Raw genomic sequence first — 12,616 nt, 5'->3', positions numbered from 1 at the left:
CAGAACCGGATAAACATAGACAAAAATGGTTATAATATTCACATATATAGATATTAAACATCCAGACAAAGAGCACACAAACCTGTTTATCTCACAATGTTCGTCCGATGTGGAAATCGAACCCACGACCGTTGGTGCAACAGTCAGGGCCGCTAACTTTTTTTTTATTACTTAGATGGGTGGACGAGCTCACAACCACCTGGTGTTAATTGGTTATTGGAGCCCATAGACATCTACAACGTAAATGCGCCACCCACCTTGAGATATAAGTTCTGAGGTCTCAGTATAGTTACAACAGCTGCCCTACCCTTCAAACCGAAACGCATTACTGCTTCACGGCAGAAATAGGCGGGGCGGTGGTACCTACTCGTGCGGACTCACAAGAGGTTCCTACCACCAGTAATTACGCAAATTATGATTTTGCGGGTTTCATTTTTATTACACGATGTTATTCCTTCACTATGGAAGTCAATCGTGAACATTTGTTAAGTAACTACTCCACTACCGAGTCATTTAATGAATCAAGATTAAATGAGTTTTTTTGTTTGACTTCCCTACCTATGTTGATAGCCTCGAGAGGCTATTTCAGCTTCGCCTTAACGTGTAGGTGAACTCACGGGGCTCAAACCGGAAGTGTTGCTAACACTGGCCCTAACAAGAGCAGTGCTTCGCAGAATATATCACGTTTTTTTTAAATTTTAAATATAACGATTGTCGGACAACGTCTACCCCCAAAACGGGACGTACGGTTTTTCTTCTGCCCACGGAACCCCAAAAAAGCATATAATATCGAACCTTACTTATGTATATCCGCACAATTCAGGAATTAATAGTACATACAGGTGGGAGTATATAATTAAAAAAAAAACTTTCACCGTTGCGTAATAGAAAGTTTAAGGTGTCGCTTATTAAATAAATTATGATTTAAAAAAATCTTGACTACGACAGAACAAAAGAGGGGGTCATTGTTGAAACGCTACTTATATAATTTGTTTATGTCTGTTCCCCTAAAAACTTAATTAAATAATACTGTGTCTCGATTTCTCTTAACTGTCTCAATACACCTCAATGTCAGAATAAAAGTAACTTCGTGTGGAAAATTTCTGATTCCAAAAACAATCGATCTTAGATAATGACTACCTAAACGTAAGCGGCGTTCGCTAAGCTGTAGAGCTGTGTGTCGATGAGATATGGCGCACTACATTTCAAGTCATACTTCATATGCTGTATTAATTATATATATCGTAGAATGGGCCAATATCTTCATCATTTCTTGACATAATGTGCGTTTTTTTTTTATTTTTTTTTTATTGCTTAGATGGGTGGACGAACTCACAGCCCAGCTGGTGTTAAGTGGTTACTGGAATCCATAGACATCTACAACATAAATGCGTGACTCATCTTGAGTCATAAGTTCTAAGGTCTCAGTATAGTTACAACGGCTGCCCCACCCTTCAAACCGAAACGCATTACTGCTTCACGGCAGAAATAGGCAATCAAAATCAAATCAAAAAAAGTTTTATTCAACATAAATGAAAGTACATACTTGTTGAACGTCAAAAGAACTACCGCCAATTCACAAGAACTAGCCTCCGTCCTGAGAAGAACTGGCAAGAAACTCAGCGGGCATGTCTTTTTTTTTTAAATATTAGATATTTTTTTTAATATTAGATTTTTTTAAATATTCATTTTTACAATAAGTAGTCATAACATAACAATTTTACAATATTGAAATGCCCGGAGCGAGCAACTCATTCCCACTTTGTGCAATCTTCTAGATAATCATTGACTTTATAGTAAGCTTTATTGCACAGATGTTCTTTAATAGTACTCAATGCGGTGGTACCTACCCGTGCGGACTCACAAGAGGTCCTAACACCAGTATTGTGGGTAATCGTGCAAAGAGGTTGCGCAGCACGAAACGATGACAACTCCGAGACGTCTTCACTCTTCGTAAGTCTGGCAACGAATGTGCTTCGATTCAACCCGAGCGATCTTAGATATAATACACATAAATCTGTTACAGATAAGCAACTTAAGCACTCAACAAAAATGTTTACGGGCGTCGGCCACTAGATGGCTTTCCTTCGATTAGTTTTTCATTGCTCCTATAGATGGCAGTAACATATTACCGGTAACCGTACTCGTCGAACTCGACAAAGAGTTCGCCGTGCAACCTAACCCATGAATCAGCTCGCTGAGTTTCTCGCCGGATCTTCTCAGCGGGTCACGATTCCGATCCGGTAGTAGATTCATTCGCGAAGCAGCTACTCTTGAGCTGTTAGGTCTCCGTCGGAGGCACTCGGGTAGCTGTTAGCAAATCCCACCCCTCCTGGCTGAGCCTTTGCTCGCCTACCTGTCCTGGTGAAACTGGAAAGGCCTCCGGGCCACCAGTAATCCTTCAATCATAAAAAAAAAAACATATTACCTAATTATATATTTTATTTTTAATGAAGAATTTTGTAAATTTTCAGAAATCAAAAAGGACAACGTCCATTTTCTATGGGCGTTTGGGCCCCTAAAAAAAGTTGTCGGGGGATGATGATTTTAACTTAATTTGATAGACAAAGAAATATCGTTTCATATTCAGAAAACGATTTTTATATTCTCACTCAGGTTTATGAGAAATCTGTTTTTTCTGCAGCTAAAATTAAGTTGTTAATTGTTTTCTTCGAAATCAATAATAGCTCTCATCATTATTTACAGTATTAAATAAGTTAATTGTGGTTAATGTTGCTAGAAATAAGCCCTTACGTACATTTTATTATTATTATATCCTCATAATATAAAATGAAATAAAAAACCGGAAGCCGGCAACGATATTGTTGTTGTTGTTTTTAAATTCGCCAATAAGCAGGCAAAGAGCGTAGCCTATACAGCCTAGCCTGTCGTAGTTATATTTTTTTTATGTCAATAAAAAGCCGGTGTATCTCTTTTTATTGCTTTTTGGGAGTTTTGACGTCAACTCGATGAATAGCACATTGAGTGAGCGTGAATTTCCACAGACCTTTTATCTTGAAAAAAAAAAACAGTCACTGCTATGTAAGCCACAGTTTTATTCCATTCCAATGTTTACGTTTATTACACAAAACAACATCCAATTTATATATTATACATCACACTATCCATCCATCGAACTGAAGAGCCATGATTGAAAGAAACTATCGTACATATGTTGCGCAGCATGGATACTACATCGAATCCTAGAATAAAGGTACAATAATATCCTCTAGCCCTGTGGTTAGGGATCTTTTCTTAACTATTAAAAAAACATTAAAATAAAACTTCAAGTGACGCTTCACTCGGGTTGCTGCCAAAGCTCTCTGATCATATTTAATAAGAATAGAGTAATGGTAGGCCATTGAGATGTTTACTAATGGAATCATTAATTTCTAAAAATATTAAATAATTCATGGTTTTAAGTAATAATTATTATTACAATATATAAATATTGAATTGAACAAAAATAAACTAAAAAGTCTGTGAATTATAACCATTAGCTATTTTTTTTAATTTGTTCAAGTCACAGACAACTCTTTCGTTTGGTAGCATATAGGTTTACTATAAGGCTGTATGGGCTAAGCCCTTTGCCTATTGGGGAATTTAAAAACTATGGCACTCAGTTTTGGGATGTTATCAAATAATTAATTTATTTTTTTGTAAAACAATGCCAGGGTGAAAGAAATGTTGATACATAAACTAAACAACATGAAAAAATAAGGCATAGTTTTTCAAGTACAAATAGTTTTTACCTAAAGTTGGCCGACTTTTGGGCATTGTCCTTTAATCAATTTGTCTATAAGAAATAATTACTTGTATGATTTATTATTTTTTATTTTCTCTGTTTAGTTATACAATAATTAAATGCTTTAACTTTAACAACATACAAGCTTAGGGGCATCCGCTACAAGATGTCGCTAGTTTCCATATAAAAAAATATATGCCTTTAGTATGCCAGTTTCAGGGCCCTGCGAGCGATGACAGCTCGACTCTGCCGAAGCACACCTCCCGAATTGAGCCGATATTTGAGTGGTAGATACGAGTAGTTGCAACCCCCATTCACTAGGTGGCGCGCTTTCCCTTAGTTTGACGTATCCGGATGTGACATATAGTATATCTGTATTACTAACGAGACAGCTGTGACGGTAAATTCTTTTAATGAACTGAACAATTTTTTTTTAAATCTCTTTCTAATTCTATTGTATTTTATGTTACCTAGATGGATGAATAAGCTCACGGCTAAACCGGCTTTTAAAGGGTTACCGGAGCCCGCAGACATCAACAACGTAAATGTCGCCTTCCACCTTAAAACTTGAGGTCTACTGTCTCAGTTGCTTACTAATATTATTATTATGTATCTTTATTTCAGTAAATAAACCCTAATATTTTTTTAGAAAGTATTACTTATAATCTATATTTAGTAACTTAAAAACCTAAAATATAACTATTTGACTATTTATTACATTTTTTTCCTATCTAAGCTTATGGCCTTTGATAGGCCATTTCAGCGTAACCCTAACAAGTAGGTGAGCTCACGGGGCTCGAACCTGACGACGTTGCTAACAATGTTATCACTAACCCAAGCAAGAGCAGTACTTTGCTGAATTTATCACCGGATCGGAATCGCGACCCACTCAGAAAATCCGACGAGAAACTCAGTGGGCATGTGGGCTTAGATGCTTGATCTTAAACTTAGACACATAATTTGTAGGTAAGAATCCCTGAAACACATTGCTTTGAGCGATACGACCGCCCGCGGCTTTATCTTTGCGTGTTGATTTTTTAATATTTTTTTCTTCGGTTGTATTGTAGGAAAGTAAGTGTTCAGTAAGAATAAAATGTAGGATTCAGTAAGAATGAAATACCTTTTTGTGATGACGCCTCGGTAGAAGATAAAATTCTTGAGGACGCGTCGTAGTGCCGATGCCGACAAAGGCATGTGACCGTAAGCGTCTATGTGCTATAAGATACAACAACGAAAGAGAGAGCTTTGTAGATATTTTCCATCGCACAAGAACTATCAGAAGCCTGCTTATTATTGTTCTCGAATGACAGGGGAAGATCTTCAGCCGACCGGATGTTTGCTATGTAAAATTTTCTTAAAACTAGTGGGCCCCCGGTAGTCGAAGTTCGACTATAATTGATTGAAATTATAAGTTTGTACACTATTATGATTCTATTATCAAAGACTTACTTCTATAATCACAGATTGTGCCAAGACTACACTTTAGACAAATATTAATAAAGCCTAACAATATGTATTTAATCCTTTTTAATGGATTTTATGACATGGTAACTAAGACCTTTAAGTCATGTCTTATTTTAATTTATATTCTTATTTTCATGAAAAATGATAAAATGGAGTGAAATGAAATGAAGATGATTAATTTGAGACATTAATCAACTGGGATGAAATTAAATGAAATGAGATGATATGGAATGAAATAATATAATCGCAGTAAAATGGTGGTCATTTACTGAGATTTTTTCAGTGGACTTTTTGGAGGAACCCGAGAAGTTACGTCCAGCAGCTTTGTTTCATTTTCCCACATTTGTGCACTTTCACAGATATTAAACAGTAAATAAACCACCATTATTACACATTTAAACCCGAAGAAACACTAAATAGACAAAATAAAACAAATCACACAACTTCACTCCTCGCGTTCCCGCCAAAAAGTCAATATTTAATCCATTCTCAATTTGACCACAGACTATAAGCAATAAGAAAAGTTTGACAATAAACAAATAGTATGCATGCGTGAGTGTGTCAAATACATGGTAGTGTGTGTAATGTTTTTTTATTGATTTAATGTATTTTTTATGCATCATTTAAAACAATATTAACATTCTGTACAGAATTCCTTCTCTATATTCTCTATAAGTGTGGTAAATTTCATACTCCTCCGTCCGCGCATTTTTCGTAAAAAGGAGTGTTTGCTTAATGTATTAATAGGTACTTATATAGATTGTTGTTAACGCGATTCAGGCTTTGGCTTACTCCTTCGCACAAATTGGACCGTCTGCAACTAATACTACGAAATAAGGTAGAGCATTCATGAATTCCGTTGAAAAAGCAATTTTAACCCATGCACCGATTCAATTATTTTATCTTTTTTTTTAATACTGTAGGTACGTAAATCTGTATATAACGTCATCACATATCTGTATCTTATATATGTACATATAGATATGGATGTGTATAAAATTTATATTATTATTATGATATTATAATATTTACGGCGTTGTATATATACTGTGTATGTGTTTGTATATAATATATATGTATTTATATTTTTCTTTTACTCTTAAAAAGCAATGCACCTACCACAGGACTCTCTACCCCACCCTTTTACCTGGTAGAGATTGCCTTAGGCATTCAGTCCGCCACTATACTATTGTGCATCAATTTAAATAAATAAATCTATAAACGCATCTAGGTACACGTGATTGTTCTTCTCGTCAAAGAGCTGCTGTTAGTTCAGAAGAAGAACATCCTGTAGCTAATTTCACTTTACGACGTACCAAAATAAATTTGTCTTTAAGTCTATATTGGCTAAAGCCAGTGTAAGAAAGGACCCGCATCGAGCTCACAGCAAGCTCACAAACACAAACGAATAAAATCTCATTGTCTTCAAATGTGTGCTCGACAAAGGCGTCCTACGAGATAATACGTAAATGCTAGGGAGTGCACGTGCGTTTTGTCACGTAGGGCTGGCCCGACACCTACAAGGTACGCAGCACGTAACCCAAAATGCATCCATCTTGTAAAGGCGCTGGTCTGTCAAAATGCGACCGTGAGAATGCGTGGGGGTGAAGCTTGCCTAATTGTAACACCGTAGATATCGGAACCAGTTTTTCGGGGACTGATATTTGGTGTGAAGATGTTATGTGTGCGCACGCGGCCAAAAGCCCGTCGCCGCGTCGGGCACGTGCCAATATCGCAACCTTTATAATTGGAGTGGCCTAATCCAGAATTATAATTTTTTGGTTATTTGCAAAAATGTGATTGAAGAATTTTGTTTGGTTTTTCGATTTTAATACTTTAAGGTTTAAGGTGTGTGCTTTATTTGAAAGAGACGGAAATAGTGCTTTATCCTTTTCTAGAGGTTTTCTTATCTTATCAAATAAGACTGTTTAATTTTATAAGCCTATAGAACACATGTTTATAAGTCGTTTGAAGTATAAAACGAATTTTCTTAATATTTTTAGTTAAGCTTCTTCAATTTTAAAGGTGCAATATATTAAAGATATTGATGTCAATTTATTTTTTATTATTGCGCCTCTCCAAGTGAAATTTGTAATCGATTTGCGATATATTAAAGATATTGATGTCAATTTTATTGGTATTGCACCTCTTAACGTGAAATTTGTTATCAATTTTAAACTAAGCCCCTGAATTCAGATCCTGATAATATCGCAATTAAATCCTAATGAAGAAGTTTTAGACTTTTCCCTGAATTTTAAATAAGTGTAAGTAGTAATTAATTAGCATTACACTATTTACTTTTATTAAACTTTTGTTCAACATAATTAAATCTAATTTGTGGTGTTTTTTTGTTGGCTTAGATTAGATAAGATGATTAGAATAGATTAGATGTTCCTCATAGACAAGAACAACATACATACAACTTAAATACCGCCACCCACCTCGAGATTTGAGTTTTAAGGTCTAATTTTTAACATTACAACGGCTGCCCCGCCCTTCAAAGCGAAAGGCATCACTAGTTCACGGCAAAAACCGGCAGTTTGGTGGTACCTACCCGTGCGGACTCACAAGACGTCCTACCACCAGTAATCGGTTTAATATCGTTTTTTTTTTCGTTACATCATTCCCGACTTTTCAAATACTTTACAGTTTTCGTGATCAGTGACGACTAAGGTGTTAGTTATTTGAATACTGTGAAATTAAACTGGAAGAGTAGTTTTAATCATGTCTACGTATCGCGCAAACCAAAAGAAATACTATAATTTCAAAATGCCAAATGATTTCACAAGAGAAGCTGTTTTTTTTTTTTAAATGCAATACAGACGAGTTCACGGCACGCTCGGTATTGAGCGGTTCTTGAAGCCTGTCAAATCAATGTGATTGGAATTCCCATTTTAAGTCAAAAGACAACATTGATACAATGATACATAAGTCTAAACAACATTGATACAATACCGGTTTTGTTTCGGGCAGGGACCTAACTTCATACGAGGGGACTTCACGGTCGTTGGGAGAAGATTGCGGGCCCTACCCTCCACGACTCCCCTTCCATTCTCTCACCCAACGTCCGATCTCCACCTGGGGTCAAAACCCAGGCAAAGTAGGGGGGTTCTCGCGGTCAACACTACAACCAGACTCGCGGCGCCACGACGCCTGACCGACGGATAGCCAAGGCGATCGTCGTTGACCAAAGAAGCCGCTCTGGCGATGCCGCTGATGTCCCGGGATACTCCGTCGTCCATTGGTACAATACCTGACCTACCTACAAATCGAAATACAAAATAATTTTACACCGGTAACAGATGGAACAGTATTGACCCCTTGTGTATTATTAATACTAGCCTTACTGACTATGCCAGCAGTACCACCGGTGATAGAATGTATAGGAAGCCCGCTTATATTTTTCGAAGAGTGCAAGTACTGTGATACCATTGAGACTTCGACCTCATGTCTCAAGCGTGACATTCATGTCATAATATTATGATGATTTAGTTAATTATTTGATCTGCACTGGTTGGTGGAAACCAAATAACCGACCGGTTTTAGGTTAAATTTGTTTGTTTCAAAATAACACGAAAAATTTTTATGTCCAAGTTACACAGTGGCCGCCAACAACGTGTAATAAACACCCAACCAATGGACGTATATAATGTATAATCGTATTAATAAACGTTTATATATTTTCTTTAAAAGAAAACTGAACAGAGTGCTTAGTGCCAGTTTTTTAACGTACTCGATAGCGTAAAAGTTAACTCAAAGGACAATGCCCAAAAGTGAGCCAACTTTGTGTCAAAACTATTTGTACTTGAAAAACTATGCCTTATTTTTTTACGTTGTTTAGTTTATGTATCAAAATTTCTTTCAACCTGGCATTGTTTTACAAAAAAATAAATTACTTATCTGATAGCATCCGAAAACTGAGTACTTCCACCATTCATAGTTTTTAAATTCGCCAATAGGCAGACAAACGGCTTAGCCCATACTGCCTTAAAGTAAACCTAAATGCTGCCAAACGAAAGAGTTGTCTGTGACTTGAACAACAAATTAAAAAAATTTAGCTAATGGTTATAATTCACAGACTTTTTTAGTTTATTTTTGTTCAATTCAATATTTATATATTGTAATAATAATTATTACTTAAAACCATGAATTATTTAATATTTTTAGACATTAATGATTCCATTAGTACAAAATCTCAATGGCCCACCATTACTTATTCTAATTATCTATGGTCAGAGAGTTTTGGCAGCAACCAGTTTTTTTAATAGTTTATTGTGTAATATATAAATTGGGTGTTGTTTTGTGTATTAAACGTCAATAATGGTTATTCACGATTATTGAGGAATTGGAATAAAACTGTGGCTAACATAGCAGTGCCTGTTTTTTTTCAAGATAAAAGGTCTGCGGAAGCTCACGCTCAGTCAATGTGCTATTCGTCGAGTTGACGTCAAAACTCCCAAAAAGCAATAAAATGAGATATACCGGCTTTTTATTGACATGAAAATAATATAACTACGACAGACTAGGTTGTATAGGCTACGCTCTTTGCCTGCCTATCGGCGAATTTAAAAACAACAACAACAATATCGTTGCCAGCTTCCGGATTTTCATTTCCGAAAGAAGGGTCAATGAAGTCCATTCTCAGAAACCACCTTAATTTTATGATTATTATGAGAATATAATAATAATAAAATGTACAGAAGGGCTTATTTCTAGCAACATTAACCACAATTAACTTATTTAAGACTGTAACTAATTATGAGAGCGATTATTGATTTCGAAGAAAAAAATTAACAACTTAATTTTAGCTGCAGAAAAAAACAGATTTCTCTTAAACCTGGGTGAGAATATAAAAATCTTTTTCTGAATATGAAATGATATTTCTTTGTCTATCAAGTTAAGTTAAAACCACCATGACGCAACAACTTTTTTTAGGGGCCCAAACGCCCAAAGAAAATGGGCATTCTCCTTTGTATGCAGTTGGAACAGCGCCCCTAGCGGCAAACGTTCCAACTCGATACAAATTTTACTAAACTTTTACGCTATCGAGAACGTTAAAAAACTCGAACTAAACACACAGTGGTTTGTACTTTGTACAGTTTGTTGAGTTCCAAGAACGTAAAATTAAAAAAAAGTAAGTAGCGTCTTCTTTTCTTTCTACCCTGATATCTCTCCGCCTTTTTAACCGTTATTAAAATTTAAGTATCTACTGCGCTCATTGTTGTTGCAACAAAAGCGCTACCTCGAGTACGCATCGAATAAATCATGGTCATTTTAATTGTGGCCCTTCCTATTTCGCGCAACACGTTTTGGTCTCATTGAGTACGACGAAGATCAACCCACTCAGTTTCTCGCCGGATGTTCTCAGTGAGTCGCGATTCTGATCCGGTAGTAGATTCGGCGAAGCACTGCTCTTGCTTAGGGCTAGTGTTAGCAATTCTGTCAGGTTGAGCCCGTGAGCTCACCTACCGGTCTTTTTTTTTTTTTTTTTTTTTTTTTTTTTTTTTTTTTTTTTTTTTTTTTTTTTTTTTTTTTTTTTCGGGCCGGGGGCCGAACCTCCTACGAGGTCCCCGCGCCTAGGGGGCGCGCGGGGTATGTGAGACTCAACGATCTGCAGGTGTTGAGAGCAGATCGCGGGCCCAAGGATTTTAGGGCCCACCCACTAAACGACTCCCCTGCACTCTTACACCCGACGTCCGATCTCCATCCGGGGTCAGAACCCGTTCAGAGTAGGGGGGTTCCCGCGGTCAACACTACAACCAGACACGCGGCGCCACCCCGAGGACGCCCGACCGACGGGTCGTCGAGGCGATAGTTGGAATAGCACCTTAGGCTAATAATAACAATTAGGTAGGAAAAAAAAGACGGAGAGTTCGACGAGCCAATTAACCCTAAGAGAGTCGTGATTCTGATCCGGCGGTAGCTTCTGCAAAGCACTGCCATTGTGAGAAAGAGAGAGAGAGAGAGAGATAATTTAATTAATTGTCTCCCATGCCACATACGTCGTTTTAGGAAGCCATACATAATTTCGTAATGACAAGTACTGGACTCTGATATTTTTGAACATGTTGCATTATTTATAAAACTTTTATCATATTTTAATTTAAACGGTCCGTAATATTTTACCGAAGTCAAGAATCACGAGTAGTACATGTCAATGAAGTTTTTTAAGATTGAACATAAGTTTCAAATCGTGTTAGTGCTTTTTAATAGCAGTATGGGAAAGCATAACTTCGCTTGGAAATTTTTGATCGGGAATCTTGCTCTAAATTCTTTTTAAGTCACATCATCGTCGACCGGACCTAGAGTGTGTCACCGGCGGTCTCTTTGCTTAGATCGCCGAGCAGATTTCATATTAAAGGCAATGCGTCAACCCATTTATGTAGTCTCAATCAGGTGTCGATGTTGCCAGGTTATCAAGTATATTTGATAAAGTCCGGGAAATTTTCAATAAAACTTTTACAATAATGAAAGTTTTCGGCTGCTACGAAAGCTTAAAAAAATATTGTTTTCAAATAATAATAAAAAATACAGGTTTTTATTTTATGTATTTGTTGGAGAGGCTGAAAATTAGCCTCCCGTATACAAATGGTGGATATATCGCTTGATACCAGTGATCGATATTTTCCCCTACCTATTCACTGGTCGCTTAAGGGGCTATTTCAGCTACGCCCGGACGGGTAATAGGGAATACACGTTTCTTTATCCTACACATATTCAGTCGTGCACGTAAAAATGCAGTGTTAATTTTTTGAAAAACATAGAAAACTCGTTATACCTTAGTATATTTGAACATATCTGAAAACGCAGAACCATAACAGGGCTGGTCTAATAACTCAAATTTAATAATAATACTCGAGGATTTCACTAACGTATTTTGCAGTGCGCACCCTTTAAGCCGAAACGCACGACTGCTTCGTGCCACAAAGACACGAAACGGTCGTAGCCACCGCACTGGCTCGTTATAGTAAGTAAGTAAGTATCTACATCATTGCGCCACTTTGAGAAGTCGTCTTGGCGTAACGGATAAGACGTCCGGTTCGTACGTGTTGAGCGATGCAACAAATGAAATACGTATTTAACAATTAATTGTTCATGATTGACTTCCACGGTGAAGGAATAACATCGTGTAATAAAAATCAAACCCGCAAAATTATAATTTGCGTAATTACTGGTGGTAGGAGCTCTTGTGAGTCCGTGTGGATGGGTACCACCAGCCTGCCTATTTCTGCCGTGAAGCAGTAATGCGTTTCGGTTGAAGGGTGGGGCCGCCGTTGTAACTACACTCGAGACCTTGGAACTTGTAACTCGGGGTGGGTGGCGCATTTGCGTTGTGGGTGTCTATGGGCTCCAGTAACCACTTAGCACCAGGTGGGCTGTGAGCTCGTCCACATATCTAAGTAATAA

The 12,616-nt window shown here is 37.1% G+C and overlaps 1 long non-coding RNA gene across 1 annotated transcript; it reads left to right on the top strand.

Moving 5' to 3' along the window:
• The first annotated feature begins 7,743 nt into the window (after nt 1-7,743).
• Nucleotides 7,744-10,350, top strand: LOC149502100 (uncharacterized). Its single transcript, XR_016323820.1, has 2 exons — nt 7,744-8,085; nt 8,183-10,350. It is a non-coding gene; the product is annotated as an uncharacterized LOC149502100 (long non-coding RNA).
• Nucleotides 10,351-12,616: the final 2,266 nt, after the last annotated feature.

The sequence above is a fragment of the Bombyx mandarina genome, chromosome 11 (assembly GCF_030267445.1).
Source record: "Bombyx mandarina strain Sakado chromosome 11, ASM3026744v2".
NCBI lineage: Eukaryota > Metazoa > Arthropoda > Insecta > Lepidoptera > Bombycidae > Bombyx > Bombyx mandarina.
This window is presented reverse-complemented; position numbering and strand designations above follow the sequence as displayed.